The sequence below is a fragment of the Oncorhynchus masou genome, chromosome 31, assembly GCF_036934945.1.
Source record: "Oncorhynchus masou masou isolate Uvic2021 chromosome 31, UVic_Omas_1.1, whole genome shotgun sequence".
Lineage (NCBI taxonomy): Eukaryota > Metazoa > Chordata > Actinopteri > Salmoniformes > Salmonidae > Oncorhynchus > Oncorhynchus masou.
In genome coordinates this window covers 37,785,233-37,794,723 of record NC_088242.1, presented here as the reverse complement: position 1 = coordinate 37,794,723, position 9,491 = coordinate 37,785,233, and positions in this window count along the sequence as shown.

The following is a 9,491-nucleotide window of genomic DNA, read 5'->3' as shown; positions in this document are numbered from 1 at the left end:
TTACTTTTACTCAAGTATGAAAATTGGGTACTTTTTCCACCACTGATTAAAGTTTAATATTTAGTCCCATATTCCTAGCACACAATTATTACATCAAGTTTGTGACTATACAAACGTGTTGGATGCATTTGCTGTTTGTTTTAGTTGTGTTTCAGATTATTTTGTGTCCCATAGAAATGAATGGTAAATAATGTATTGTGTCATTTTGGATTCACTTATTCTAAAAAGGTTTGAATGTGTTTCTAAACACTTCTACGTTAATGTGGATGCTACCATGATTACGGATAGTCCTGAATGAATCGTGGAATAATGATGACTGAGACAGAGGCATGTTATTGTAATGGTAAGAGGTTAGAATGTCTTGGGGGTGTAATATTTGTGCTTTGGAGTACAGAGCCAAAACAACAAATGTGTCACCTTCCCAATACTTTTCGAGCTTACTGTAGGCTACATTAAGATGCTCCAACAGTAGGGGTTCTGTATCAATTTGTTACCTGTGATAGCGTTGTCCACTTCCTCTGCGTTGCAGTGTGGAGTATGGAGCTGTCAAGAGTGCGTAAGTGCCACCGGTATTTGTGGCCTCTGCCTGTCAGCTCTGCCCTAGCCACAGACAGCACATCAGTAATATCATACACTCTTTCCTTTGTCCTTTGACTTCACATTTTGAGCAGTGCTCCCCTGGCCCGCACTGAACTGAATTGTGAGCAGTACTGGCCACAGTCGAGAAGAGAAAAGAGAGTCTTGCTTTGGTGTTTTGTTGTTCAGCCATCCAGCTGCTGCGTATGATTGTAGTATAGGCAATTTTCGGGTGATTTCAATGTTTTTTCAAGTCATGTTTTTTCCCTCTGTAATCATGGTGTAGACCCGATTTAAACTATTGCCACAGTGCTATTATTCCTGCTACGTTGAATGTAGCAAAAATGTGTTCTTGTCATGGCAAAGCAGGCCAGGTATTTCAGAGCACTCCACACCAGTGATTTACACAGCTGCGGTCTGCCCTTGACAGTGTGTCTGGGTACTAACTGACTTTCAATGGTTGCGATTGGGGACTATTTGATTTATTTCATATATTCCACCCAGGTCTGTAATGAGCTCCTAATGAGAAAGAGAAGGGAAAAGTTCAGACTGACCTTGTCATTAATGGTGACAGATCATTGAGCCTTTACACGTGAGGTCATTTAGAAGTGTGCAGAAGGACATGTTCGGATCATTTACTCAGAATGTCCAGATGGTTTCTGGTCATTTTTCTTTCCTATCCTGTAATAGGGAAATGGCTACAGTAAACAATATGATGGTGCATTTCTTCTCAGGAAATTGCATAATTGTAGTGATCTTAACCCGACACCTAGCAACACTGTTGACAATTGCTGGATTGGGCTTCAAGTCCCAGTTGGGTCTACCATTTGAATTTACTACAATATGATTAATGTCTACAAATGGCTGTTCCTGCATCATTCAATACCAACAACAAATACACGCATGAAATTGGATCCCATTTATCTTGTACTACAGTATCTTTCTGATCTTGGCCAGAGCTTTGGACTGCCTGGCACAGTCTTAGAGAGGTCACAATCCATTGGCGCCCATGTCTGATTCATGATCATTTTTGACCCCTGACTCTCTGCTCTTACATCAGTGATGCCTGGCAACACTCCTCTGTGTAGTATAACAGGGATAAAGGCGGATGAGAGTGCTTTGGACATGTCACACATGGACACAGAGGTCAAATGCCAATCATACTCAGAATGCTTAATGTGTAGTGTAACCATGTAACGACAAGACAAAGGAGACCATAGTAATAGCCTAATGGGAGATTTTCCATAATACATTTGGCCCATCATACATTTACCGAGTCCATGTCTCCTTTGGCCTATCTTTATACTGTATGTATGATACCTTTGGCCCATGCTTATGTGTTTGTATAATACCTTTGGCCTGTGTTCTTATGGGCTTATATTATATTAGACTTTTAGCCTGTATACTAATGTTCTTACATGTAGATGTATACAGTTCATTATCAAGTGTCCCAACCAGACGATTAGGTTGTGGGATCTGCCTCCACTATTTTATTTGTGCCTGGCCGTTCTTCGGAATAATTAGACAATGAGTTTGGTTGATCATCGTTTGTGTTATATCCACACTGATGGTTTGGTTTGTTCTGTAGTTCGTGTTCACCGAAGCGGCAGTGTCTAGGAATCGCTGTGCTAAGCTAACTCCGTGGTCCAACCATTGAACTCCATTGGCATGGGTCACAGGCAACAGGAGCCTGAAAAACAGAAGAGTTTGGTCCTTCTCCGGTCTAGGGGTAAAACGTGATGTCCAGTCTCTGAACCGAACCAGCTCGCCTGACAGACCTGGCAATCTGTTCCAAAAGCCAACTATTGATTGAACAATCAAAAAGAGGGACAAAACAGAGTGTAATGGCCTATAAAAGACTTTAACTTAACTGTGATGAACCAAATAAGCACCGTAGATTCCCAGTTACAGTCTGGGCCAGGAACCCTGGCTCATTCTCCCAAAGTCAAATCCAGTCCTGACATGCTACACTCCCACGATGTAGAGCTACTGTACCTGAACAGTTGGTTCGTCACCTGACTCAAACACTCAAGAGTTACTCGAGGATGTTGATGAGCAGTGTTGGTGTCAAATGATGAAAAGCTCATTTCAAAGAGGATAAAACAGGACGACATTATTGTTTGCCTATCGGGATGTTTAAAAAAGTGTTAATAATTCTAACATGCTTCTACCAAAAGTTCTGCGCCATCGCCTGTTTGCACTTGGATCTATTTGAGTAAATCGCAACATATGCGTAAGGCTAGTAAGGCTAGTATCCCCCATGTCACTGCCCAAGTGTAAAAACAATAAAGCAATACGTACCATAAAACTTTTTGACATATTAAAAATGTATCTCGATATGTAATACCCCTCCCTGTCTGTTAGGTTTATGTACTCTTGTTTGTATATTTCTGTTTTTGTATTTGATTTGTTCATAACAAGAGCAAATAAATAACACGCCCCCAAGCTCTACAGCGAGTACTGCATTTAGCACCGCTGAAGGAGAGTGAAGTTCAGAAATATATCTTGCCCTGGGCCGTAGGAGGTTTGAGTATATCTTTACTCTACCCAGGGAAAAGTTGCTGACAGCCAGCGTTGCCCCGCGAGCTCCTCGGCTCACGTGGTCGCTCCTTCACATGTGCGCTCCCTACCTCAACGAGGTCTCGCACACCAACCGGTTTTCACGGCATGCAGAGGCGGTGTGTGCGCTAGTACTACAGTCTGCATAGCTAGCAAGGCTATAGCACTACTTGGAGTGACAGGCTCCCAGGGGAGAGGAATGGTCACATATTCCTTTAGTCTGGAACGGTAGACACAATACAGTCGGAGGAAGGGAGGGATCTAACACGTGATGCTGTGGTGAGCCTGAACTCTCGTACAGAGAGCACTGGGCAGTCCAAGGCAGGTGCAGTCTGCAGTGGATTACAGTACATTCAATTGTCTCGCTGCAATGTCATCATGTGACTGACTTAATTAATCAGTTTAATGCTCATACAGTACACTGAAATAGTATATTACGTGAGTATAATATAGTATATGTACAGTATGTATACTACATGTAAACTACATTCTACATTAATCTATGATGTGACTCACCTCATTTATAATTTATATCATATTTTAGGTGTATATCATGCATACATACATTATGTAAGATATGACATGGGCTGCATTAAATACATTAAATAATCTGTTTCTCTCATATTCAGCACACTTCCAAACCTTTCCATGCCAACAACACAGCAACAACAACAAGCTAAGAATAGCAACAGATCACATGCATTCCAGAGCAATCAGCTTGTGGATCAGAACCTACAGCTCTTCCAGGCACGGCAGACCGGGCACGCTCCAGATGGGTTTGTGGGTAATACAGCCGTGGGGAGATAAGGAGACCTCTGGTGGGTCTCAGCTGGATATGGATTAATTGCAATCAAAGCTGAAAAACATCATAAGCCCCCAAAACCTCCCAAAAACCTTAATCTGGGCAGCCTCACCCAGACAAAAATAAGACCCACGTTAACATTGTCTGAGTAAGAAAGCTAAATGAGAAGGGCTCATTATTACAGTGAAGGGGAACGTTCCACCATGATTCAAATCATATACTGTATTTCTAGAATGTAGGATATATATATATTTACTCCTAAATAGTCTTGTTAGTGATCTAATGCGTTTGCATTGATCACAAAGTCTACCCTGCTTGTTTTAGAGAAGTGAAGTGGAGCCTCGTCTCAGTGGCATGCTGATTAAATCCTCCCATTGGACTCCATTTGACAGGGCTCTGCATGTAAACATTATTAATTAAATAATGTTAAGTCCCTCTGTAGCTGAAATATGAAATATGGGAAAACTTTGGGCGTGAATGTTTAAATGTCTGCAAATATGCCAGCAATTATCCCTCAAACCTCCCCTGAGCGATGCATCACACCCAGCCAACAGTCTGCAGAGAAGCACGTTGTATTTATGAATATGTATATCTGTCCTTTGACTCCCAGTAATAATATCAGTTATTCATATGAAAATAATTAGTGTCTGTAGCCTGTGGCCAAGGACATGGAGAAAGAGACAATTTAATCCATATGTTGTGGCTCTGGGTCACCTATTTTCTTCTGCCGCAGGCAAAGGCAATGGTTTGATGCAAACACATCAAATCTCTCGTGAAACATTGAAATTCCAGTCCCGTGTTAAAGCTCCCTTTTCAAGACCAAGAAATATGGGCTTGGTTGCTTTCTCTTGCCTTCCTCTATAGACACTGAGGCAAAACAAGCCACACAGAACGTATAGTGAATACACTCAAAGTAAATTTATGACCCAAGATCCTATTCGCCTTTGTGACTTTATTTTGTTTTATTATCACTCCTTCCAAACTCACAATAGTCTACTGGCTTTAGTCTCTACTCTCAATGAGCCCAGGGTGGCACTTTTATAGGTCTTTGGGGGGATAGATGGACTAATCCAGCCTTCTAACGTCAGCCATAAGTGAGAGCGTCCCCCTCTCAACCTGAAAATACCTTCACTACACACAAGCAAGACCCCGTCTTACCACCAGTTCTCGATAGCTTGACCCTGGACACATTGCAAAGTCAGCATGCTTTCTCCAAATCACAACATCAGTGAAATCTGAGGTATTTAGGGCAATGTTATCCCAAGCTGAAGGAGTATGGGTCTAAAGTATTGATTGGAGCTTCTTTGAAATCCTGTTGGCCCCTTGGTAACCACAGCCGAAATTGACAATTTGGACTTCCAACCACAAAAGCAATTTAAACCCCCGCCTCTGCCCTCTCAGGTCACCGATCAATTGGTAAGTACCTCACGGTTGCCGTGGTGATAAATACTTATGTCTGGGCCAGTTGGAGTTTCTTGCCATTCCAAAGAGGGGCTCCTCTGCACTTCAGCAGTCTTTGTCTGATGCAACACCCTGGAAAATATACTGCATACCATTGAGGTGCTCAAGCTTACGTGATATTGTCTCCAAACACATACTGCTGTCTGGAAACTGCGCTTAGAAGCAGGACTTGTTGCGCTGAGTAACTCTGCATATCCTTGTGCTTGAAAATATATTTGTTTATTCGTTATTTACCCAGCGGAGTTCCATTGAGATACTGATACTTCTACAACCCTGTTCATATGCAGTATCAACGGGGAACCCTTTGGTTATTGGATAAGCCGGTCTTCGAAGCGCGTGACATGATTTCAGGGATGCACCTGTCAGTGTAGGATGCCCCTGCTTAATCTCCCATAATCCCGCAAGCTCCCGCTCTTGTGTTTCTCCTGTCAACGAACCAGCATTGGCGAACGAAGGTAGAAGGATAGAAAACATATTTATATCCAGCGCAGGATCCCTTTCTCATTAGAGGCATCACGACTGTCGTTAACTAAGCCAACCAAGCGTATAATATTGAAATGATACTACTTTATGAATATAGTACCAGTCAAAAGTTTGGACACACCTACTCATTCAAGGGTTTTTCTTAATTTTCTACACTGGAGAATAACAGTGAAAACATCAAAACTATGAAATAACACATGTGAATTCATGTGGTAACTAAAAAAGTGTTAAACAAATCAAAATATTTTTGAGATTCTTCAAAGTAGCAACCCTTTGCATTGTTGACAGCTTTGCACACTCTTGGCATTCTCTCAACCGGCTTCATGGGGTAGTCACCTAGAAAGAATTTCAATTAACAGGTGTGCCTTGTTAATTTGTGGAACTTCTTTCCTTTTTAATGTGTTTGAGTCAATCAGTTGTGTTGTGACAAGGTAGGGGTGGAAGACAGAAGATAGCCCTATTTTGGTAAAATAACAGCTCAAATAAGCAAAGAGAAATGACAGTCCATGATGGTCAGTTAATGTTAATGTCAAAAAGTTTCTTCAAGTGCAGTCGCAAAAACTATTAAGTGCTATGAGGAAACTGGCTCTCATGAGGACCGCCACAGGAAAGGAAGGCCCAGAGTTACCTCTGCTGCAGAGGATAAGTTCATTAGAGTTACCAGCCCAAATAAATGCTTCACAGTGTTCAAGTAACAGACACATCTCAACACCAACCGTGTGAATCAGGCCTTCATAGTTGAATTGCTGCAAAGAAACCACTACCAAAGGACATCAGTAAGAAGAAGAGACTTGCTTGGGCCAAGAAACATGCGCAATGGACATTAGACCAGTGGAAATCTGTCCTTTGGTCTGATGAGTCCAAATGTGAGATCTTTGGTTCCAACCATTATGTCTTTGTGAGACGCAGAGTAGAAGAGTGGATCATCTCTGCATGTGTGGTTCCCACCGTGAAGCATGGAGGAGGATGTGTGATGGTGTGGGGGTACTTTGCTGGTGACACTGTCTGTGATTTATTTGGAAATCAAGGCACACTTAACCAGCATGGCTACCACAGCATTCTGCAGCGATATGCCATCCCATCTGGTTTGCACTTAATGGTACTATTATTTGTTTTTCAACAGGACAGTAACACAACACACCTCCAGGCTGTGTAAGGGCTATTTGATCAAGAAGGAGAGTGATGGAGTGCTGCATCAGATGATCTGGCCTCCACAATCACTCAACCCAATTGAGTTGGACCGCAAAGTGAAGGAAAAATCAGCCAACAAGTGTTCAGCATATGTGGGAACACCTTCAAGACTGTTGGAAAAGCATTCCAGGTGAAGCTGGTTGAAAGAATGCCAAGAGTGTGCAAAGCTGTCACCAAGGCAAAGGGTGGCTACTTTGAAGAATCTAACATCTAAAATACATTTTGACTTGTTTAACACTTTTTTGGTTACTACATGATTCCATATGTGTTATTTCATAGTTTTGATATCTTCACTATTATCTACAAATAGTAAAAATAAATAAAAACCCTTGAATGAGTTGATGTGTCCAAACTTTTGACTGGTATATATATATATATATATATATATATATATATTTCTATATATATATATATATAGAAAAAATATCCTATTTTTTTACAGACCAAAACCAAATTTATACATACAAACAACAACTTACAGACACATGCAAACAATGACGACATCATCTCATGATGCTACCTTCCTTTTTGAAGAGGCATGCATTTCTCCTATTTCTCAATTTCTCCTGTTCATGTCTATGCACTCAACGTTGAAATATTTGCCATTTGAAGTCATTGAAGTTCCCATAGACAAGGAATATACTATTATGTCAGTTTAGCAACTTCCTTTCCGAGGATAGGCTAATGAATTCCAGTTACCAGCTGCTGTGTCAGGAATCCACAAATACCTCTCAGAATGTTTCATGAACAGATTGTAGTGAATAACTTGGTGTGTAAGACCATGCCGGTTACAGTTATGGTTTGTGTCAACGTGAAGAGGACCGGACTGTTTGGCAGCCAAATGGCGTGTCCCTCTGCCTCGCAAAACATGATCAGCTAAGGTTGTTACAAGGTTGTTGTATCCTACTGTATATCAATGGATGGTTCATAATGGAACACCTTATCGGTCATCTCATTAGAGACGAATGTACAGTGTTCTATAGAAGCTGGAACACATAACTGGCGCAATGGGACGCTCTAGTCACTGCATAACTTAGTATCTGGATTTTAAATTAAAGTGTACATTTAGGAGAGGACGGTGATAGAAATGTCCCAAAATAGCAGAGGTTTTCAAATGGGAGTATCGTTGAGTTTGCTGGATTTCCCTCTATTGATCTCTATCTTGAGAATACCTTCTGTGAAATCAACAGCTTCAACCGAAGTCCCACCTGACGTATACATTTCTCTGTAGTCCACCGCACTCAAACACAACAACTTCACAATAGTGAGGACTGAATAATATGAAATGATGTAGTTGTTTTTTCATCAAGGACTAATTCCAAAATTGTAGTTGGATTAAAAATAAAGCATATTTATTTGGCAGTCAGTATGTATCTGTACCTACTACAATCTCTACTGTATAGTAGGGGGGAAAGTGTTTATGTTTGTTTGCTCTAGGTCTTAGGGACAGTAGTTTCTCTGCTTAATCGGACTTCTCAGACAGGGGGCTTGGGTCTTATCCACTATGAGAAAACATTAATGTAGAGGGTCAGTTTCATTCTACCTAAATGCCATCCCTGTCTGGACTGCTACAGCAACATGGCTTTGTCTCATGTCACCCTTAAAATCCTCCCAATAATTCATTTTTACTATTCTGTTTATAATTGAGAATAGCCTAAATCCAAATGTTTCACAATAGTGTACACTTTAGCACTAGTAATATAATTTATATTCCTGGTGCTAAAGTGAACACCTTATGTCTGATCAAATCCTTGAATATTCGATACTTGAAGTATTCAATCTAGCCTACTATGCATATTGGTGAGCCAGATCTATAGAATGACCAATCACATTCATTACTGACTCAAGAGGTGTCCTAAAGTAGCTCTGCCATTGTCACCAAAGCCCACAGCTATCCCATCTTTATTATTCCCCGAAGCTGTTTGTTTCTGCCCACAACCACACTACTAATTGATTGACTTACAATTGCAAGCAAGCTGGCAGCCGAGCTGAGGTGGAAATCAAAGTACATGGATTTGGTGGCTGGGGGGGGGGGGGCGAGGCTGCTCTCCATAGCCAATGTGCTGACTCAGCCATGAATAGAGTGGAAGAGGTACTATGAATATAACGCAAAAATGTGACGAACGTACTGGAGAGCGCTGCCATTCCACATGAATGTATCACATCCAGACCTGCTCTGTACAGCTAGCACATGTAGGTTGTTTCATCACTCAAACACTGGGCTAATATTCAGTACTATCTGTACGTGTTGTTTGTAATTGTCTTCTTTGAAAGCATAGGTCAACTTAAACAATGGTAACTCTTGTTCTCTTATGTAATACTAGGTCATCTTTCTATGGGATTATGGTGAACGTTGCTCTTTCAGTGGGGGCTGATTTGCAGTAGGACATTCTTTTTGCTCAGGCACTGGCAGTGAGAC